General features: G+C 39.9%; 1 pseudogene; it reads left to right on the top strand.

Moving 5' to 3' along the window:
* Window positions 1–24,864, top strand: part of LOC143599141 (uncharacterized) — a 75,000-nt pseudogene that overhangs the window by 1,094 nt on the left and 49,042 nt on the right.

Consider the following 24,864-nt stretch of genomic DNA (forward strand, 5'->3'; position numbering starts at 1 on the left):
GTTGTAGCAATGGTAATGGTGGTAGTCGATATTAGGTGGTGGTGGTGGTGTTGAGAAAGTAGGGTGAAGGAAGAATGGAATGAAAAAAAAAAGAAGGGGGTGAGAAGAAATGGTTTAGATGGAATGTGATTCCATTTATAATGGATGATTCCATTCCATTGAGCAACCAAACACCACTTTTTTCATTCTCACGTAATGAATCATTCCATTCCTCCTATCATTTCTGCATACCAAATGCTACCTTAGAGAAAATTTTCGATGATAACATTGGAGTCCTAATTGATGAAATTTGGGTTTGTAAACTCACTAACATCTTTTAGTCCGTCGAGTATCACTCGATAACTTCACTCGTAACACAAGTTAGGAAACTTTCAAAAATGAAAATTTTCTATCACGTTTTTCCCTTTGAACAACTTTTTCTCTTAGGTAGCATTACCTAAAGGGCTAACAATATATTGACCACATTGTAATCGCTATACTAGGCACGATGTTCACATGCTGCCAAATTCAATGGTTTATCTCTTGGTTCCTGGTAATAATATACATATACCTTGTAAATGTCAAGTTATTTTATAAAATGAGAAGAACGAAGAGAATTTGCAACAAAAAAAAACTCACAAAAAATATAAAAAATTTAATAAAAAAAAATCATAACTTAAAATTTAAAATAAAAACGAAAAAAATCAAAAAATTTCCTCAAATGATCCTTGTTCTAAAAAAAATGTTGAGAAAAAAAAATCATTGTGTTTTTGTTTTATTTTCACCATTGATTGTGTCATTTTTCATTGACATTATATCTTTTTTTCTTAATATATTGTGTTATTGTATTACTCAACATTGTGTTATATTTTGCTCCGCATTGTGCTATATTTTGCGATTTATTGTGTCTTTTTTTATCATTATGGTTTTTGTTTGTTTTCGTCATTGTGTCTTTTTCTGTTTATTTTTTTTTTTAATTTGAGCAAGGATGATGCGGGAAATATTTTAGTTTTTTTTAATGTTTTGAGTTATGATTTTTTAATTATTTTTCTGAATTTTTGAAGGGATCTTCTTGTGTCACAAATCCTTCTCTTCTGTTATGAGTTTAACTTTTTCCTACCTAGTAAATATCCTATTTTGACCGGTTATAATTAATCATCTTGGCTTCTTATCGTTATCTATTATGTTATGCTATGGTGGAAATGGAGGTCTCTTTAGCAACCACGGACCACTTTATTTTACTAGCACGAAGGCCACTTTTTTGAAAATGGGATTGACATGTCAGATTGCAAAGATTCATGGTGAGGTAACATTACTATTATTTTTATTCTTATTAGCGCTTACTGTTTGAGTAGAATAGTTATAGGCCGGCTTGGTTCATTTGCAAACCCATTTTGTGAGTTCATTTTATTATTTGGTTTTTATATTAATGCCTTAATACGATTAAAATGATAAACAATAATAATAATGATTTAAATCTTTGAATAATGAAAGTTGTATGTATTATAATGAAATCTGAGTAACTTCAAACCCGTTCGTCTATTCAACTTATTCATTTATTAGCTAAATATATTGATTAGATAACAATTATTACACTTGTGTATATGGCTTGGCGAAATTCTCGGTTTCAGTCCATTATTATTATTTTTTGTCTACCATATCATCTCAGTCCATGATGTTAGCTATAATTAATTCTATTGTTAACTTGTTTTGCATGATCAAAATACCCAAACTATTAAAACTGACAAAAAATTAAATCAGAATCATAAAATACCAATTATTTGATAAAGGAAAGTAGATTGTAAAACTAATATAATACCTTCGGGATTGGGGTTTGGTTTTGTTAAAATGGAAATTTGTGATTCGGTGGAAAGAGGATAGTACTATGACAGAAGGAGGCGGTCAACATATTTCAAGGATACAACATGGATTAAAATGATCTAAAAAAGAAAAAGAAACCGAAACCTAGAATTTCGTCAAACTTGTGAGACGAAAACACAAACTCAAGTCGGCATCTATAAGTAAATATATTGAAAGTTTATTGTCCTTAATTTATTTGTTACTTCTTTTGAAGTTACGTCATTAACATCAAATGTTTTAGGCATCAGTTGAAAGGAATGCTAGAGAAATAAAGGAGTACATTGAAGAGTTCCATTGGGGTTCCAAGAAGCGTGTTTTCTTACTTGGTCATACTAAAGGAGGAATAGATGCAGCAGCTGCATTATCAATGTATTGGCCCGATTTAAGAGACAAAGTTGCTGGTCTCGCTTTAGCCCAGAGCCCCTATGGAGGTAGTCCTATTGCTTCGGATATTTTGCGTGACGGGCAAATTGGGGATTATTTTAACATCCGCAAACTTATGGAAATCTTGATCGGTAAAGTGATAAAGGTACATTGTTTTTTGTTTTTCTGTTTCATATGTTGCTTTCTTTACTTCTTCTAGTTTAGTTGCATTTTATGTTTTTCTTTGTGCTCCTCTGCATTATCTACATGCTTGTTTGGTTCTAGTTTGTATATACTGTATAATTGTGTATAGTGGCGGATCCAGGATTTTTCTCCTGTTGATTCACCTTTTTTGGTGTTCAGATTTTGCACAACCAAACGTTAAATTTTTCGGGCTGATCGGGTTAAAGAATATTTTATAATACAATATCACAATGAAACAACACGCTAATTTAAATAAAATACGTAATAAAACTACAAGGTCATTAAAAATGGGAAAAAAACAAAAATAATTACAATCAATGGGTTGTGGAGGCGTGAAAGTAACCGGATGCGAAAACGTATTTTTTTAGCTATTTGAAACCCTAACTAATAACATATCTTAGATAGACTTGAACTTGACACCTTTCAAAATTAAGACGATTTTAGGGAGAATGAGTTTACCATTGCACTCCCGTGAACCCGCAGTGCACCCGTATTGAATATGCTTTTGATTGTGTATACAACTCATTCCTCAAACCTTATTAGAATGTGGCTTCTTTACCTCTAGGTTTCTACATACACATATACATATACATGTACATGTACATATACCATATACATATACATATACATACTCATATATATAAATGCCTATCAAAAAATCCAATGTGTCACTCTCTGGTTGCTCCCCACCCCTCTCAAACCACTAGATTGCTTGATTTGTGATTTGAGGCTTCTCATACGTTTGACATGAATTCGTGGGTATGGTCTCACCAAACCCGGATAGTACTTAAATGGTTTATAACATCTCATTTATTTGTGAAACCATTTCATCATCAAACAATAATTTTTGCGGTTCATGGATCTCAAAAAGCCCAAACCCGGATAGTCCTTAAATGGGTTATAGCATCTCATTTATTTGTGAAACCCTTTCATCATCAAACAATAATATTTGCGGTTCATGGAACTCACCAGACCCGGATAGCAACCCTTAAACGGGTTATAACATCTCATTTATTTGTAAAATAACTTCTTAACCATCAAACAATAATCCTTACGGGACATGAGTCTCATCAAATCAAGATAGCCCCTAAACGGGCTATAACATCTCATTTATTTGTGAAACCCTTTCATAATCAAACCCTAATTTAATTTCCGTCCTTTACATGTTTTCCGTTGTTGGTCTATCATCTCCATCACCGGTTAATTTTCGATTGCCACCCGCCAACATCAACCTCCCTTCTCATGCATCAACCACCACTGTCACTTATATCAACCCCACTTTATCATAAAACAAATATTTGTTTTCATGTTTGTTTATTTTAAAAATCAACATGCTCATGTTTGTTCGCTAAAAAACTAAAAAACCTACACATCTCAATTGAAAGAGCTCAAATGTTAGTACATATAATGAACGTAACAAACTAATATATATATATATATATATAGGGCAGAGTTATAAATAGAAGTTAACATTTCCTAAAAAGCGTAAGAAGTAATCTGGTGCGTTATATTTAGTGATCTGATGGTCTAAATGAAAAGTGTGTTTTGTAGGCAGTGTGTTTTATTTTAATATTTGTTTTATAACACTCCAATGGCATAATCATCCAGCTGTGTAGGCCGTGTGTTATATTATAGATGTAAACACTATCAATCTATGATTATCATATTTTTATCCAAAATTAAAACATAACACCAAGAATATCATAATATATATTACAGTGTGTTTTAAAACACAACACCTAATTTTAATCCAAATTTAGAACAATACATCAAGAACACCAAGAACAAATCCAAATTTAGAACAATTAATCAAAAACACCAAGAACAGAAACACACTAATAACAGAAACACACTATAAACACAAAGAACTAAAACAACTTGTTTACCATCTTGAACATCATAGGTGTGTTTTAACCAGTACTGATAATCACAACAATAATCAAACCATAAATCCCTAACACTCAGGCCATAAACACCGGCATAATCAACTTCATCATCAAAAACGAAAACCTAAACCTAATTAACCAATTGGTGGCGTCGGCTGGCTAAACGACAGATGAACGTCGGTGACTAGTAGGGTGTAGATCTGAACGGCAAAATGACAGCTGAAAGGCGGTTGTACGGTGGTGGCTGGTGGAAGTGGCTAAACGGCGGTTTGCGGTGGGGCGGCGGTGGGCTTAAGGCAGGGAGATTACCATCGGTGGGGCGGCGTTGAGGAGGTGGTAGGCTTGCGGTTGCAGATCTTAGCCATTGGGGGGCGGTGGATTATAAGCGGCCGTGGGATAACCAGTGCCCCGTGGGATGACCTGCGGTCATCGCGTGCAGTGGCGAAACTCTTACTGGTCGCCGGAAAATTTAACAAGTTCAGACATAGTCGCCGGAAAAGTTAACGTGCAGTGGTGAGCCGTCGTCCATGGTCGCCGGAATCTACTCGGCGTGGAGCCGTCTCCCAATGGCGGATTACTGTTTATGGTTGTTTTGGGGAAATGATTAGATAAAATATCTTTGTAGATATGAATATATTGGGGGTAGTAGTGGTGATGGAGAAAGAGATCTTGTGACCAAGAAAGAAAGATGATTAAGTTTATATAAATTATGATGTGTAAATTACATTAATACCAAAAATAATAAAAAAAATGTATGGACGAACCTTTGTGTGTTTTATCTAATCTAATGGTCCTTTCTACACCTACTAGGAAATGTTAACTTTTTATTCTAACCTTGTTATATATATATATATAGAGTTGGGTTAATTTAAAAACCTTCTTGAGTTTAAAAAACCCTGGAAACTCTTTATTGACCATTGATGGTTTCAGTGAATGGTTGAGATTACACCCTACATAAGAGGTTTAGAAGAATCCTATTACATGTTATTATATTAGTTTTTAGTACAAACGAGGACAAAATAGGAATTTTAAGTATTTATTTTCTCTCACCCCAGGTACAATACATGCAGACATGCAAACATCCATCATTGTGTCTAATCAATTAATAATAAATAATAATTACAAAAGTATAACTCAAGTTTATAGTCTTATATTTTAATATTAAAAATTTCTGTTTTTTAATCTACAAATCTCACACTTTTTTTATTTTGTCTCAGGCTACTTATGAGATGTATAATATCTTAATTCAAAAAAATATATATATTTAATTTCTATAAGATTGTCCTACTTAGTACTTAATTATTAAAAAAAATGAGCTGTACAAACTAGTTATTTAAATTATCACAAGATATTGAGTTATTTGTTGAAATATGCATTTGAGTTGGTGTTAAAAAGAATAATTAAAAAAGGTTACTTGTATAAATTACATATAAATTTGCACTTTTAAATTACATAATATATATAAGTTACTTAAAAAGGTTACAAATGTTACTCATATAAATTACATAATATATAAAATATTTATATAAATTTGCATTTGTAGAATAAAAGGTTACAGATGCTACTTATATAAGTTACATATTATATAAATTTACATTTGTAAAATAAATGTTACAAAAGTCTATATAAATTACATGTTATACAAATTACTTGTATAAATTTCATTTGTAAAATAAAAGTTAAAAAATGTTACTTATATAATTTACAAAATGTTACTTATACAAATTACATGTTACAACTTTATATTTATAAAATAAAGGTTACAAATTACTTGTATAAATTACATATTATATAAATTACTTATATAAATTTACATTTGTAAAATAAAGGTTACAAATGTTAATTGTATAAATTACATATTATATTAATTACTTATATAAATAAAACACGAGCGTTGTGACGGCGATTCAACACTAATTAGATTGTTATCGGTTAGGTTCTTCACGGTTCTGAAACTAAACTCAAGAATAATTTCATCAAATTAACATACTTAACAAAACCTACCTAAAAAAAGTCTATGCTTTTCCAAATGTTGGTCCTATAAATGTAAAAAATGTATAATTTAGATTGTTGGTATATGAGTTATCGTTCTAATAATAAAATAACTAAAGTATTTTATTTTCCAACAAAATGCCAAATGTTTTTAAAGTGCTATTAAGTTCTCCTCTAAGCTGCCGTTTATTTATTAACACATTTTAATTTGTAATAAGTCATAAATTTATTAAGTTAAACATACATAATTGTGTTTGCTTTAGACTGAGGGGTGTGGGGCTTCAACGGGGCGCGAGCGGAGGCGCTAACACCACACCACCAGGGCGCTAGCGGGGGCGCTAACGGGGCGCTAACGCGAAAAACAATGCAGGCGTGAGCCGGTTAGCGGGAGAAGAGAGAGGGCTGCACAACTTTTGATGGTTTTTTAACCGTTGGGAGCCGAACAAACAAAAAAAAAAAATATTTTTCCTATATAATTATACCCCATTTCACCCATTTTTATACCAAAACTTCAAACCTTCACCCAAAATCAATTCATCCTCTCAACTTTTTTTAAAAAAAAATGGCTGGAAATTGGTTCACAAACCTTGATTCAGATTATCTTGACGATGATTTATGGTCGTCACCGCACCAACCGATGTTTTATTCGGAGCCGCAAGAATCATCCGGCTTTCAACCATCCAACACACAACCGTCTCCTAACTTTGTTGTTCCGGAGACACAAGAATCACACGGTGAAGCTACGGGACCAAAAAGACGCGTCCACCGGAAAAAACAAGTTGCAACGGACGGGTCGGGACCGGCTTCGACTCCGAGAACGAAACGGAAAGCCACTCAGTGGTCATCGGATGAGAAGGAAGCCTTGTGTCGGGCTTGGATAGTCATTTCTGAGGATCGGCGTTGCGGTAATTGTTTTAACCTTTTTAAAAATGATTTTTAATAAAAAGGTTAAATAAAAAAGTTAAATGGAAATCTAATTTATTTAGTCATTTTGCAGCCGACTACCAAAAGAGCAAGATTTTTTGGACAAAGGTTAGGGAGACGTTCTACATGCTCATTGGGAGTACAGAGCGGAACGCCGATATGATTTCGGGTCGGTGGTCCGAAATCAGAAAATTTGTCGGCTTGTTTACTAATCTTTTCAACAGGAACAGCGGTCGTATGAGACCAAGTGGCAGTGATGATTTGACGGTTTACAATTTCACGGTCGAAGATTGGAAGCAGGAGTGTTTGCGGAGGTATGGGATGGTGAAGACGTGGGACGATTTAAAGTTGTGGGAGAGGTTGAAAAGGTGTTCCAAGTGGGTTGAGCTGGTTGCGCCGGACTTTGATGCGGAAGTAAGGTCGAAACGGACTAAAACTAGTTCGTCTGGAGCGTATAGCACTTCAACCGGGTCGGATTGCCGCGTTGGATTCGACCTAAACATTGCGGAGGAGGAAACGTCTTCACCGCCGAGGAGATGGCCATTGGGAAGGGACGCCAAGAAGAAAAAACCGGCTGAGGGGGAAGCCGTAAACATCGTCAATCTTGTTGAATCCCTCAATAAATTCAACAAAACCATGGAGGTGGTCTCTTATGACAAAAAGGAAAAAAGTCGAATGTGAGATTTGGACTTTCTTACTAGAGACTTTAGTAACATAAATCCGGTCGATCAAATGCTAATGGAAAATCAAAAGGAACGTATCCGAAACAGGTTGATCGAAGAAGACCAAGCCGAAGAATAAGAAGAATGTTTTTTTTAGTACTTTAATTTTAATTTTATTTTTAGATATTAATGTGATTTTTTATTAATGTGTGTTTTTTTTAATAATTTATGAGTTTTTTTTAATAATACGTTGTTTGAATATATTTATAAAAAAATAAAAAAAAAAATTCGCTGGAGCCCCTGCTGGAGCCCCTCCACACCAGGGCCAGAGACTCCAACGGGGGCTCCAACACCCCCCTTATCCAGTTTCTCTCTCTGCCACACGTCATAATATTATTGGTTGGAGCCCCCATTAAAGCCCCCCACACCACTCAGCCTTAATTTTTTAACTTGAGAATAAGTGGCAATAATAATTAGTAAAACATTATATTAAAAGAACTTGGCATTGGGTATTGGAGACAGATTAGGCGGCAAACAGGTTATGAATTATTAAGGGTTTTAGTTTTCTTTGGTTTGAAACTAAATATTAGAATAATCAATAAAGACAAAAGAGAAGACAAAAGAATAGGTTACCTGACATTATTTGTAAGAAAGGAAAGAATGAAAATTGTTAAATGACCTAAATAACTTTCAAGAAAAAAAGAAAGGGTTGATGTAGTATGAAGACGTGGACACTTATTAACCACTTGATGGGTTTCTAAGGTTTTTTGAAGTCATGGGTTTTCATTATATACATGGCCTATATATATATATGTGTGTTAAATCAAAACAAAAGCATGTTAAAAGAAAATAAAACGAATTATTACAAAAAATAGCGAAATGATTAAAAATAAAAACCTAAATAAACCCCTGTAACACAGATGACTCAAACTAGTATGTATGTAGAAAGTGGTTAAAATAAAAATACATAGTTTTCTAGGAAAATTAGGAAAGACATAAAAATTTGAAGTTAGGAAACTATGTTATGTGAGCCAATATATGGAATTATGTAGCCTAAATCATATATCTTAGAAAACTATTTGGTATTTTGGAAACTACTAATATCAACTACTAGATCCTAGATCCAAAGGCCTAGATCTATTTTTCATAGAAAACTATCTTTCTTACTTTAACCCACCCATATATATATATAAACAAAACCTTTAAAAGCTTTCTGGTTACTCCCTAAATACTCTCAAGCTACCAAATTGGTTTATTTGTAAATGAAGACTTCTTATGCATTTGACCCGAATTCACGGGTATGGGTTTCACCAAAAACATAAATAGCTCTTAAACGGGTTATAACATCTCATTTAATTAAAAATTAATCTTACCAAATATTTGATATGAAAATCCTATAAAATAAGGGTATACTAAAAATTAATAAATTGATTTTTTTTAAAAAAAGATCTTATTTATAACTAAGAAACAATTTTATGGTAAAAAAAATAAGCGGGTCGTGGGTCACAAAATCCAGATAGCTTTTAAACGAGTTATAATATATCAATTATTTATGAAATCTTTTCATCATCAAATTCTTAGTATATTATTAAATTTTTTACTATAAAGAAAAATAAAATCAAAAACATAAATATTAAAAAACGAAAAATGTAAAACAACCCACGTAATACGAGGGGTTAAAACCTAGTGTGTGTGTGTGTGATTGAGCTCATGTGAGAACCATTTGAAAATTTAGGGATTTAAGAACCATTTTAGACCACTCCAAAAACCCCGCAAAAAAATAAAAAATAAAATAAAATAAAATAAAAATTATATAACAAAAAAAAACACAAAATAAAAAAAGTATGAAAACCAAAACGTTTATCTTGCATCCTAGTTAAAAAAACAAATAAAAGGTTCTTGGTTTAGCGTTTGGGTTCTTTTAACATGCATACATATTTATATTAGCATTCAATCTACAGTTACATCATGTACACACATATATACATTATCATTTTCTCATAATTGCACATATATGTACATCATACTAATGTATGTTATCATTTTCTTCTCCATTTTGCATAACTTGTTAATTTATATTCATACATAAATTATCATTTTTCACACCTACTCACATAATTTGTTACTTTTATTAATTTATACACATATGTATTACTTATTTTTCAATATTAAACACATATGTACACACATTTTATTCTTTATACACATACATACATTATCATTCTCTTCACAATTTACATAATTTATTAATTTGTATACATACATAATCATTTCTGTGTACAATCACATAATTTTGTTACTTTTTTTTCATTTGTATATATACGTATAATACTTTTTTTTCAATTCTAAACAAATATATATATATAACAAATTATGTAAATTGAGAGGAAATAATAATGTACATATATGTACAATTAAGATAAACGATAATGTGCATATTATGAACTAGGAGATTAAATGATAACATACATATATGTATATGCTTATAATAACTTTTGATTAAAATAATTAAGAAGGGCTAAGCAAAATGAAAAAACAACTTTTATATAAGAATGAGTTGATACTATACTTGCTTTTCTCTCTCCAATTTCAATTCTAAAATACAAATTTTCATATGGAAAAGTGAAGAAACACTAAGTGACCTAGGGCAGATTACGGATAATCTGTGGATTAAGTAATGTTTCCCACGAGGATGAGGTCCAGCAGAGAAGGTTGTTCTTCAGATGACCTGCAAAACAGACACCGTAAGCTCGTCACTGAGAAGGGGGGGGGGGTTCCTCCTTGTGACCACCCTTCGGCGTGAGAATCAGACTAGATTGCTCTGAATATAAGTGTATATTAAGAGATTGCTAGATAAGATAAGATAATGAGATATCAGATGATGTCCTTACCATTCCAAGGTGTTGGAGTATTTATAGCCGAAGGTAGGTTTCCTAGAAGGTGCAGCCGGCTGAATAGTATTCCTGTTCTACCAACAGTGGGCTACGCACAAGCCATGTTGGTTGGTGGATAGGCTGCGGTCGACAGTGACAAGGTCGGCTGTATACTGTTCCTTTACTGCCGGCTATGCACTGTTCCACCAACTGTAGGCTGCGCACGTCCCACAGTAAGGGTTGGTGAGTAGGCAGCGGCTAATAGTGACAAACAGTACTAGAGGGTGCACCTCCTCGTACTGTTGTCGGTGAGCTGTCACCCTGTGATTGGTTCATGGGTGTCTCTGGTCAGATCGTCTGTTTTGCCCATACCATGGTAGGTATAGTACAAAAGATCTTCCAGAAGCATACGGACTGGCTCATTTGGGCGGGAGTATTCCCGCCTTGCTCATTCCTTCAGGTGACTACTGAAGTAGCAAGAGTTAGTGCCTTGTGCGTGTAGCCTTGCTATCAGTGCGGGTAGCCTTCCCTGATGGCTTGTATCCGCAACTGCGGAAACAAGCGGGGTACTTCACCATTGGGAGGCTTTCCCTGCGGGTACAGCTGGCGTACTGCGCGTAAGGTGTAAGGCCCCGTTACCGGTAACCCTACTTTCGTGTTGGATTTACTCATAAACACAGTTCTAAATATCAGAGTTAATTAAAAACTTTACGCGGAATATAAAACTTTCATAAAACATTACATATCGATTCATAACCATGTCTTAAAACATTCCTCTTGTCTTTCAAAATCAAAACATAACTTATAAAACATATCAGATCTTCAGATGCCAGGCTTTAGTCTTCTGCCATGTGTCCTCCACTCAAGCCAGCTGTCTCAACCTACTCACCTGCGTGCATACTAAAAGTCAGCTACGCTGAGTGAGTTCTAGTTAATCATACAATACCATACAATACCTTATTACATACATACGTACTTAACCTCATAACTTTCTTTCATACACACATAAGTACTCATACCTTCATTCTTACTTACATACTTTCTTTCTTACTTACATACTTTCTTTACATCATAATCATACGTTTTAAAGAGCCTTTCGCCCTATAACCTCACAGATATTATAAGGGTCTGGTCCCTAACATCACAGATATTATAAGGGTCTGGTCCCTAACATCACAGATATTATAAGGGTCTGGTCCCTAACATCACAGATATTATGAGGGTCTGGTCCCTAACATCACAGATATTATTAGGGTCTGGTCCCTAACCTCACAGATATTATTAGGGTCTGGTCCCTAACATCACAGATATTATTAGGGTCTGGTCCCTTGTTTTCGAATATTAGTAGGGTTCGATTCCCTCTTCGTTACCATACAACCATACATCATACCTCGAGTATTATTAGGGCTCGGTACCCTTTTCGTAACCATACAACCATACAACCGTCATTTCCTTCTTTTATTAACTTTATTACGTTCATACACATAAACATACATATCATACTTGCCATATTTATAACGTTACAACCTGACAGTACGTGCAATATCCGAAGATCGTTCACGAACCATCAAGCAATCATTCATACATGTCACATATATCACATATGGCTTTATAACGTTACAACCTGACAGTACGTGCAATATCCGAAGATCGTTCACGAACCATCAAGCAATCATTCATACATATCACATATATCACATATGGCATACACTTATCACTTAGGATAAATGTATTAACAACACATCAAGTATGCACACAGCCCCGAAAATATAACAAGGAATGGGGCTAGAAACTCACCTGGATCCTGTTACGCTCGCCGTTGATCGTAATTCCTTTCTTTAACTGGGCTCGGCTAACTGTATAATATTTACACATATCAATTAACTACTACTTCTCGTTGTATTTCTATCTATATATGACCCACAACGAACGGGGGTCCGGGGGCAGCGCCCCTGGCAGCGGGGTTCTAGGGGCGGCAGCCCCTAGCGGGGTCCAAGGGGCAGAGCCCCTGGCTGGGGTTAAGCTGCCAGGTCAGCTTGGAAAAATTTTATTTTCGATAACTGCCTTAACACATTTTCCATTAGGTTTTTAATTTATTTTATAAACGAACTTCACTTTAGGCGAAGTTAAACCTTAGGCGAACTTGGCTTCAGGCGAAGTTAAACCTTAGGCGAACTTGGCTTCAGGCGAAGTTAAACCTTAGGCGAACTTGGCTTTTAGGCGAAGTTAAACCTTAGGCGAACTTGGCTTCAGGCGAAGTTAAACCTTAGGCGAACTTGGCTTCAGGCGAAGTTAAACCTTAGGCGAACTTGGCTTTTAGGCGAAGTTAAACCTTAGGCGAACTTGGCTTTTAGGCGAAGTTAAACCTCAGGCGAACTTGGCTTTTAGGCGAAGTTACCATTTAGGCGAAGTTGCCATCAGGCGAACTTGGCTGCAGGCGAACTTATCAGGTGAACTTGGCTTGCAGGCGAAGTTCATCAGGCGAACTTAGCTTGCAGGCGAAGTTCATCGCTTGAAGGCGAAGTTGCCCAGATGAAGGCGAAGTTGTCGCGCTGCAGATCTGTTTGCCCATATCTCCTTCGTTTCTTAGCCAAATAACTCGATTTTGGTACCCACGGAATCGTATGATCGGCGCCTACAAATCCCAACCATCAAATCGGCCTAAAATCGACGTTTTAGGGGTCCGATTTGGGCAGTTGTGTTTCGGGTCCGATTAACCCGTCAAATCCTAACCATTTTCAGTAATATTAGCTTTGCGGGATTAGTTCTTACCTTTCCAACTCAGATCTACCAGCACAATCTCGGGTCTCGACTTCGGATCTCGGTCGGTTATGTGTGTGTTTTTGAGTGTGTAAAAGAGAAAGATGGAAATAAAATGATATCTTGGGCTTGGGATGGGTATTTATATCTCTCAAGCCCACGGGCCCAAGGCCCATTCTCATTTAACCCATCTTACGTAATCTAAGCCCATGACCCGTTCCTTACTCGACATTAAATAACTAAAACGTGAAATCACTAAACATAACTTTCTTTTATTTAACATTATAAAAATTTTAGGATGTTACATAAGGTCTTCTCTGAGCATGGTGGGTCCTGCGGAAGCAGTTGGTCGTTGCGCAGACGTCCCTGTTCAAGGTGAGTCTTGCGGGTCCAACTGGGCTCTGCTGGGACCTACCTCTTCAAGTCCTCCCAGTCCAGTGTTCTTCTCATGAATTATTAATAAGTGAGGTGAACTTTTGGACTAGCAAGGGGTTTTGAAAAGGGTTTTTAGTTTTAAGGTTTTCCGTGGGGATTCTTCCCGCGGTTTTCCTAATGTCACGCAGAAATTCCCGACTTTTCTGCTTGATCTTTGGGTATGAAGCGGGTAGGTCTGTAACCTCCTCGCAAGTCAGGAGCGTTGAGTCCCACTTGTGTGGATTCTCCATGGGGTTTTGGTAGTTTTCAACATAGTGATCAATTATGTTAAAACCACCAATTCCATCTTGGAGTTTCAAACAATATAGTTCTCGACGTTCCCGCCATGCGGGGATGTTATTCCCGTTTCCGCAAGCATGGCCCAGAAGATCCTTCCTGGTTTGAATTCCCTGCGGAGTGCTAAGTATGTGAAGGGTTTTGCCTTGACACTGTACCCGTACTCGTCTTACGGTTACTTTACTTCCAAGGTATTCCTGGCGTCAATTCCCTGCGGGTGCTAAGTATGTGAAGGGTTTTGCCTTAACACTTTACTCGCACCTGTCTTATAGTTACTTGGTTGCCAAGGTAAGGGGTATTTTCCCGCTTTTGAATCTTTTTGAAATTTTGAAATTCGAAGAGTTGGTGAAAGGATAAGAACAGTCCAAACTATTGAAACGTCATCCGACGGTTTCTTCTGACAGTGTCAGGACGTGCAGGAAGTTATGGCGACGTGACAGTATATGGTCATTCCAGGCGCTTTTTCAGGCGCGTAGGCGCGAATTTTCGGGCGCGTGGCCGCGAAATTACTGGCACGCGTCCTTTCAACAACTGTTGCTAGCTTGCTTTTTGCCACGTGTCATAGTTTCATTACACCTGCGATTTCTCTCTCTTCCGCATTAAATTCACCGCATTAATTGCGATTAGTATATAAAGGGGGAGAGGGTCCTTTGTAATCCACACTTTCACTTCTCTTCATCTTCAAAACGATTTCCGGCGAATACTCACTTTTTCAGTCGAGCATTCTCTTGAAATCGTTCTCTTTTTCATATCTGCAAGATGTCTTCTGCTTACGATCTTGAGGGTACAGCCCAGGAGGCTGGGGTGCACGCCGAGCACCCGTCATCCACGTCCGACAAGGATGACAAGAGTACTGCTGGCGAGTGCCAGTGTGCTCTGCCTGTCGATCTATATCAGTACATCGTCAGGAAGTTCATGCTTGAGTCTCTCGAGCCTAAGTTTCCTGAACCTCATCAGACGGTGTATGATGCCCCCAGAGGCAAGATCGGGGTATATGCCGCATTCTTTGTCTATGTGAATCTTAGGTTCCCATTGACAAAGTTTGTGTACCGTGTCCTAGAGAGGCACGGTGTACACCTGACCGAGGTGCACCCGATGGCGATCGCGAAGATTCGCCACTTCGAGTGGGTGTGCCGGATTCTGGGCATTGAGCCCTTCGTCGACCGCCTGATGACCTTCTACTCTTGGAGGTGCATCCAGGGGTGGTATACTCTGATAACCCGTATAAAGGGTTTGAAGATTTGCGCAACCGAGCGCAGTCTTCGTTCGTGGAAGCGGGAGTTCTTTTTTATCTCCGCTCGCGCCATCCCCCTTGCCATGAAGTTCAAGAATGGGCAAGCACTCCCCAGCCTTCACGCCTCCAACTATCAGGAGGCGGAATGGTTCTCGAAGATATCCCGAGTCCAATCTCCGGTTTACCGCTTTGCGGAGTCCGGGATGGTGATGCTCGGGATGAGCCGGGTATGGAAGGATGCGGATGCGCAAAAGATCCCGATCGTCCTCGAATACGGTTTGAACTCTGTTCCTTACGGTACGGTCTGTCTTCTTTGTTTATATTTGTTTGTCTTCTAACTGTTTTCTTTTATTTCAGAGGGGAACGACTTGCAGTCGCTCCTGTATCCGCGGGAGGCTGATAGTCCCGCTCGGATGGGTACTCGTGCTCTAGATGAGAACGAGTTGCCCATCCTTGCTCAGACGGCGGATCGCTTCATGGAGGTCTACCCGCCAGGCCACGAGATCTTGAGCGCCAGGCGGCCAGGTAAGGCGTTATTCAACCCTCGACCCCTCAATGTTGAAACCTCTGCTGGAATTCCTCTAATCCTGTGTTCTGATGAGGAATCCGCAGATGGTCCTTCGTTGGTGCGGAAGAAGAAGGCTGCCGGCGGGAAGGGGAAGGCGAAGGTGGCCTCCACTGCCGATCCGGTGCCTCGGTCTGACTCAGAGACCGAGAGCGAGGAAGTGGCGGGGAACCCCGGTGGTGATAAGACCACTGCTCCGGAGGCTGCGACTGTCACCTCCGGAGAGCTCAGGATGACGACGGTGAGCGGCGCAAAGAGGCCGGCTCCATCGGGTTCGTCCCCGCCTGTCCGCACTTTTAGGCTCAAGAAAACCCGTAAGTACAAACTTCCTTTATTTTTAACTTCATAGCTTTCCATCATTAATACTTATTTTCCTTGTGCAGGCGTGGATGCTACCGCATTCCAGGGTGGAGCGGGGAGGAGTACCTCCCCGCCCATGACGGTAGGCTTGGTCAGCCTACCTGAGGCGACGACCCAGGCGGCTGCGCCTACGCCTGCTTCCGCTGGTTCAGTTGCTCACTCCGTTGAGCCAACTGTTCCAGCTGTGATGACATCACCGCCGGCCGTCAGTGCCATATTTACCGCATCTTTCACTGAGCCGGCGGTTACTTTTGCTGCGGACTCCGCAGCGGCGACCGCGGCGGCCTTCACCATGCCTCCTCCGTCATCGGCAACGACGGCCGATCCTTCAGGTATGCATGGGGCTTCTCGCCAACCTCTGCCTCCTTCCCATCTACCTGACCTCTTGGACGGATTTCCCTTGGGTTCAGGTGATGGGTTTGGCGGCTATCGGCCTGTTATTGACCCTACAGGTGCGTAGAGTTCTTTTGGCCTATTTTTTTTTTATATATCATCTTTTCCTAACTGCTTTTTGTTTTTTGCAGTGTCGGATTCCAATGAAGTGTATGTTCCACGATGGAACATCCGCCGAGGAACAACCCTTCGCACACCTGTGAAGTGCGTGGAGTGGGCTCGTCACGCAGCTCCCAGTGGTGCGTTGGGGGAAGCCATGGCTAGCTACCAGGAGGGTAGGCTAACCAATGAGCTTCGGGTTCTCCTGGCCCGGATGCAGCCGCGCGTCGAGCTGCTTTGTCATGAAAACGACAAGTTAAAAGCAGCTCGCATTCAAGAAGTAGCTTAGGCGCGGGCTGTCCGGGAGGAGAATAGGAGGATCTCCGCCGCGGCTGCGGAGAAGGAGAAGGCGTTCAAGGCCCTTGAAGTTGAGGTTCAGGCCCGTCTCGAGGCCCGTTCCAAGGCTGCCCAAGCTGTTAACGAACAGCTTCTGCTGGCTAAGGAAACTGCTAGGAACGCAACTGAAAGGGCCACCAAGGCTGAAGCTGTTGCTGAGCCTCTACGCCTCGAGAATGAGGAACTTAAAGCTAAATTAGAGGCGCTCCAACAGGCTCATGATGCCTTGGCGATGGAGGACGCGAAGAAGCTCCAAGAGATCCTGGACCAGAGGGGCGTGCTTGACCACACTGAGCGGAAGCTAAAGGGCGTCGAAGAGGCTGCTGCAAAGGAAGTGTTGCTTGCCAACCTCAATAAAAGTGAAGCCGAACGCGCCTGTAACCAAGCTCAAGCCGCCCTCCAAGACGCTCTGGTTGCCAAGGAATGGCTTCTTCGAGAAGCGTTGTCTCAGGTAAGCTTTTCATGTCTTTACGCTTTTCTTTGTAAATAGAAAAGGTTTTGATACTTGTACTTTTTTTTTTTTAGGTTGTGCATCGGGTCTTCACGGAGACGTCTTATGACGATGCTATGAGCACAGCCCTCAACGCTTCTCATGAGGATGGGGAAAAGGCCGGCTTCCTGCTTGGTCTAGGGTTTGTTGAGAAAGGCATCCCGCCTTCCAACTTCCCTTTGTATGATGTGGATACTGAAGCTGTTTATGACCAAGCAGTGAATCAGTATGCCGCCTTCCCGCATCCGGTGGTGGAGAAGGTAAACGAAGTCGCTGCTGCTGATGATGGGCTAGCTATTCTTAAAGCTTTCCTTGAACCGCCACGCTCTACTGATGGTGCGGGTCCAAGTGGAAGTGGTCCTGAAGCATGATCCTGAAGATCCCTTTCCACCATTAGCGTAGATTTTTGTTTTTGTATAGCTTCTTTTGTATGCGGGTATGCACCCAGCAATCTTTGTAATATTTGAATTTGATGGAATAAAGATTGTGTTAATTCCTTGCCTTGTTTATTTTACGCATGTTTTGATCTAACTTAGCAATTTCTTTAGTACTTAGATAAGTTAACTTTTTAACGTGGCAAATTATAAGTTTGTTTCGCTTCCACTTTCATGATTGTGCGGGTATGACCGTCACTTACACGTAGTAGGATGGCTTAACTTTACTTATATCTGACCTGCGTGGATGTTTTCCTCATCTTTTCCTTTGAAATTTTCTAAGTGTTCAGAATAAGTTAACCTTTGGACGTGGTAGATAATAGGTTGAAGTTTTGCCTCCTTGTTCGTGATTGTGCGGGTAAGACCGTCACTTGCACTTACAAGGATGGCTAAACTTTACTTACATCTGACCTGCGTGGAGGTTTTCCTTAAAACTTGAAATTTTTACCGTTGTTTATGCGGGTTTTGCCGCCTTCCACACGTAACGACTTACTTCTTCCCCTATTTATGCGGTGAATACCGGCACATCAGTGTGGGAAGTTCATAAGTATAAAGGTAAGGCTATCAACACATTGTGAAAGGAGAATCATTTCCATTAGAAGTGGCTCTAGGCATTTTCTTTACAAGTTTGGAATTGATCTACATATAACATTTGCGTAATTGAGCTCCATTCCATGTTCTTGGGATGGGAGTGCCATCGAGCCTTTCGAGCCGGTATGCGCCCTTTCCCAGAACTTCTTTGATAATGTATGGCCCTTCCCAGACCGGGGCCAGCTTTCCTGGGCGTTCTTGGTTCGAAGCCTCGTTGTTACGCAGTATGTAGTCTCATACATTGAAGTTGCAGAGTTTTACCCGCGTGTTGTAGTACTTTTGCATTTGTCGCTTGTAGTTCTCTTCACGCACTGCGGCTAAGTCTCTGCGTTCCTCGGTTAGCATAAGGTCTAACCGTCTTTCCGCATCATTGTCTTCTGGCTGAATCAAGACCCTTGGTGAGGGTAAACCAATTTCGACCGGGACCATGGCTTCAGTGCCATAAGTGAGACTGAACGGGGTTTCTCCCGTACTGGCCTTCTTCAGCGTTCTGTTTGCCCAAAGGACGTGCGGAAGCTCGTCCACCCAGCCGGATCTGTGTTCCAAGAGTCTTTTCTTTATGCCTTCGACGATGCTCTTATTTGCTCTCTCCACCTCACCATTACCTTGCGGGTGTGCCACTGAGGTAAAGGTGTGGGTGATTTGAAGTTCTTTCAGCCACTGTTGTAGCTTCTTGTCAGCAAAGTTGGTGCCGTTATCGCACACCAAATTCTGGGGAATGCCGGTGATCATCGCTACACCCTCAGCTGTTGGCCATCCCATCATGCCGTGGACTGAAGATACCACGGCGTTGAATCTTGCCATCCCGTCTCTTCCGAAGAGAATGTCGTATGTGTGGTGTGGCTTCCTCATTACGACAAAATCCACGTCTTCTGTGCGTGAGTGATTCCCGTCCATAAGAGTGACGGGGAAAGATAGGATACCCAGGGGGTGTTTGTGCTGCCGTCGAACCCTTCCATCGAGGCGTAGATCGTTTCCAGGCGTTCCTTGTCTTCGTCATCTAGCTTGTCGAAGAACTGCCTGTACATCACCGTTGACGAGGCGCCGTTGTCAGCAAGAGTGCGAGAAGTGATGTAGTGCCCCAGCTGGCTTTTGATGACGATAGGGCCTTCTTTGCTGGGTCCTCCTGGCACTCGCGGGAAGCGCACCTCAGCTTCCTTCCACGCGCATGGTTCTGTCGCTCGCCTTTTTCTTCCCCTGATCTTACCATGAACCATGTTGATGCTGATGTCAACGGGCTTTCGTCCGTTGCCTCTGTACCGGTTATCATTCCTTCCTCCCTTCTTGATTGATGCCACAAGGTGTGCAAGTCTTCCATCCTTGACGAATGTTTCAACAATATCCTTCAAGGATGTACACTCTTCCGTACTATGACCTTTTGTCCCGTGGAATTCACAGGATTTGCTCTGATCCGCATTAGGTCGCTGCCGGATCATTGGAGCTTTTGGCCATGGTAGTTTTTCGGTGGCAAATATCTCCGTGACGCTTTTGGTGAGTGGCGTCCACCGGTGTTTTCGGCTTGAAGGGTGTGTGTTATCTCTTCCTCCAACAAGAGGGTGAGAGCTGGATGAGGTGTCAAAGTTTACCCTTGACTGCCAAATACCTAGCTTCCTCTTTTTGTTCTGCCGGGCGATCCGAACATTGTTTTCTCTAGTCCTTTGCGTGTAGAGGTGTGTACTCTGGGGAAGATCCCTTCCCAGTTGCTTCTCCGTCTCGGCAAAGCGCTTGGCCACCGTCATGATGGCATCCCATGTGGATGGCATGCCGTCCTTACCCGTCAATGTGCGGATAAGCTCTGGGTATTCGGCGCCCTGGATGAAAGCGGCGCGAACAAGATCTTCACTTATGTTGCCCAGACTTAGCTTTTTGGAGTTGAAGCGAGTGATGAAGTCTAGTAAAGATTCATCCTCCTCTCTAACGCAATTGAGGATCGTCCACTGTTCTTCAGTATATTTCCTTTGTTGGCTGAAGTGTTGGCTGAACTTGTTCTGAAAGTCCGCCCAATCATAGATGTGGTGGACCGGTAAACGATCGAACCATGCCCTGGCCGCTCCAACCAGAGTCATCTGGAACATATAACACCACGTGGGTTCCGTCCAGTTACTGACTGTTGCCCCCGCAATGAATCTGTTCAAGTGGTCGTCTGGGTCGGATAGACCATCATAAGTGCCGATGTTGGACATTTGTTTGGCACTTCTCGGGGCGATTGCTTCCGCAATGTCCCTTGCAAACTTTGACTTTCCTGCATTTGCAGCAGTTGGTCTAAAGGTTTTAGAGAAGTCACGCGGGTTTCTCTCCGCATTCGTTGGTTTAAAGGCTTCTCCAAAATTCCTTGTCGGTTGGAAGTCCGTTTCCTTACGCTTCCCTTTTGCCTTATGGCGAGGGTTTGCGTCGGTATCGGATTCTTCCCGCTCATCGTCTGAGTACTCGCACTCACTGTTCATATTGAGATGTTGGCGAGTACTGCCGAATTCGTCAGCCTGTTGAAGTGAACGCAAGCGTTCATCCAACTCAGCTTGGAACTCTTTCTGACGTGCTTCGGCCCACGCCTTAACTTGATCTAGTGTTTGGCGAGGGACCCTCGTCCGTTTCTCCAACTGGGCATCAGTGAACCCCAGTGAAATATTGTTTACTGCACTTGTCCCGGCTTGGGTAACCGGGGTAGTGTTCGTAAAATTTGTATAACCGCCGGTGTTCCCAGTTGCTGGGGTTGTGGTCACCGGGGTTTCTTGGTCACTTACTGGCCTTGGGACCGGAGTAACGTTAACCATTTCTTCAGAAATTTTGAAAAAACTAAGAATTAGTTCTAGCTTTTATGCACGGATGGCGCCAATGAAGAAACACTAAGTGACCCAGGGCAGATTACGGATAATCTGTGGATTAAGTAATGTTTCCCACGAGGATGAGGTCCAGCAGAGAAGGTTGTTCTTCAGATGACCTGCAAAACAGACACCGTAAGCTCGTCACTGAGAAGGGGGGGGTTCCTCCTTGTGACCACCCTCCGGCGTGAGAATCAGACTAGATTGCTCTGAATATAAGTGTATATTAAGAGATTGCTAGATAAGATAAGATAATGAGATATCAGATGATGTTCTTACCATTCCAAGGTGTTGGAGTATTTATAGCCGAATGTAGGTTTCCTAGAAGGTGCAGCCGGCTGAATAGTATTCCTGTTCTACCAACAGTGGGCTACGCACAAGCCATGTTGGTTGGTGGATAGGCTGCGGCCGATAGTGACAAGGTCGGCTGTATACTGTTCCTTTACTGCCGGCTATGCACTGTTCCACCAACTGTAGGCTGCGCACGTCCCACAGTAAGGGTTGGTGAGTAGCCAGCGGCTAATAGTGACAAACAGTACTAGAGGGTGCACATCCTCGTACTGTTGTCGGTGAGCTGTCACCCTGTGATTGGTTCATGGGTGTCTCTGGTCAGATCGTCTGTTTTGCCCATTCCTTGGTAGGTATAGTACAAAAGATCTTCCAGAAGCATACGGACTGGCTCATTTGGGCGGGAGTATTCCCGCCTTGCTCATTCCTTCAGGTGACTACTGAAGTAGCAAGAGTTAGTGCCTTGTGCGTGTGGCCTTGCTATCAGTGCGGGTAGCCTTCCCTGATGGCTTGTATCCGCAACTGCGGGAACAAGCGGGGTACTTCACCATTGGGAGGCTTTCCCTGCGGGTACACCTGGCGTACTGCGCGTAAGGTCTTCTCTGAGCATGGTGGGTCCTGCTGAAGCAGTTGGTCGTTGCGCAGACGTCCCTGTTCAAGGTGAGTCTTGCGGGTCCAACTGGGCTCTGCTGGGACCTACCTCTTCAAAAAGAAAAAGATTATCCCGTTACTCTCATCAAGAACACCAAGAGGCTTTCATCCCCCAAAAAATCATAGTAGTTTGTGATAAACTTTAGAGATGTGAGGCACGTAAATGAGGAAAATGTAATAGATGTAAGCAACATAAGTTAATATCCATCAAACTTCTGTCAGGAAAAAAACCAATAGAAGTAATGAACATGTAAGTTATAATTGTAAGACATGTAAACGTAACTTGAGTGATAAGGGACAAAATTACAATGTACCAAACATAACTCGAGTAAATGTAAGGGATTGCTCATCTACAAACTCTATAATGCCAAATAAATATATGTAAGGTAACAAATGTTAGACTTGTAAATTGTAATTATAAATGCGTGTATGAACGTGAACATAGGGATAAAAAAATGAGAATCCATATGTAACTAGTAATTTTTTTTTACATATTTTATAAAAGTAGCATTGGAATGCGTGCATGGTTTTCTCTCCCTAGCTTCATTTAATTAGGTATGTTTCATATGCTACATCACTTACATCTTTTACATGCTTTACATTCAGCCATATTTTACATATGTTTACATATTTTACGTACTTACGTATTTTACATATAAAAGCTATTGAATTATTTCAAATGTTTTACATATGTCTACATGTTCCAAATGTGTTACATTCAGACATGTTTTACATCATTACATCTTTTACATATATCACATCCTTTATATAGTTTTGTATCAAGCAAAAAAGCAACTATAACTTTGAACAACAACCAACTAATAAAACAAATGTAACTAATAAAATTGAACATAACCAACTTTAAAACTGAATAATGAATATGTTTACATAAGTTACTTATTTTACCTATTTCACAAAAAAAATCACCAACAATACAACAACCAACGAATGTAAGAAATGTAACTGGCTTGGTTCAAAAATGCCCTTGAATCCTACAAAATAAAAAATGTAAGACGTATATACATTATTAACAAAATAAATGTAACAAATGTAAAATTAATGGTCTATTAAGAGATTCATAACCTAAAAAATGTTAAAAATAAGTTTAAACCTAGGAAGGTTTGAAATCAACAAAATCCAAGAAACAGGTACTTTGGTTTAAATCCATTTAAAAAAAAAAGAATACAAATCATAAAACTAAAGAACCCAAATAATGTGAATTTCATCCAAAAAGTTTTATTTATTAATTTATTCAAATGTTTTGCATATGGACCATCGAGGTTTCTCATTTCTTACCAATTACGTCCAAATCTATAACTTTGTTACTTTTCATTGTTAACTCAAGGGTATGTTTGACATTTCACATATTAGTTTGTTTTAATAAATAAAATTAGAAAATTATATTAACTTATTGTGGGCCCCATTAATCAATTAAACTCACCCTTACCCAAAAAACCCAGTTATATTCTTCATCACCTTACCACCATCTACAACCACCTCTCCAGCCACCATACCATCTCTCATTCTTTATATCGCCACTACCCCACTTAGATTTTTCAGTCTTTTAATCTGCCCCTATCCTCTGCCTTTACTTAATCTCTAAGCGTTAATGGTTCGTTTTATTGTTCTGGGCCCTAGTTTTTGGAGTTAGGTGTTGATGGCGAGCTTTGTATTTTTAAATCATTTGGGATAATCTTCACCAACACAGTCCCAAATCATAGCTTTCTCTTTCTCGCCACAATAAGATTTGTTTTTTATGATATCGGATCTGCAAATCATTATTGCTTGCTAAGTCGCCGGAAAAACGATTTTCTTGGATCTGTAGTTGAACGAGGATGTCATGCTACTAGGGCTATGGCCGGATTCGGGTACGGTGCAGGGAATACAGGTGCAATTCCATGAAAAAAATAGGTATTTGCAGGTTTGAAATTGAAGTTAATTTGTGTTAGTTTTTTTTTTTTAAAGATTTAGGGCAAGATTGTAGCTAGAGAAGTTATCTGGAACAAAAGACTTATGTTTGTCGGACAGATTGGAGTGGAGATGGTGACAGGCGGTAGTCTAACGGCTGGAAAAGAAGAAGTGGGTAGTGATTTCGCCAGGAAAAAGGAAGAAGAAACGTGGTTTCACCATGGTGGTGGGGTTGGAAGAACCTTCCAGGCCACCATTAGTAATATAATATTCTTTTTTTATTTAAAAAAACTAATAAGTTAATAGCCATTTTCGTCCCTGTGGTTTGCTACTTTCGCCACTTCAGTCCAAAATTTGTATTTTTGTCAATTTAGTCCTCATAGTTTTAAATATTAGCCAATTACGTCCTATCCGTCTAACGGCATCCAGCTATGCCGTTAGTTCAAGGGTATTTTTGTCTTTCTCCTTTTTATTTTGAGTTA

This window comes from Bidens hawaiensis, unplaced genomic scaffold (genome assembly GCF_021521415.1).
Source record: "Bidens hawaiensis isolate Kalapana, Puna unplaced genomic scaffold, B.hawaiensis_p1.1 tig00051558_1, whole genome shotgun sequence".
Classification (NCBI taxonomy): domain Eukaryota; kingdom Viridiplantae; phylum Streptophyta; class Magnoliopsida; order Asterales; family Asteraceae; genus Bidens; species Bidens hawaiensis.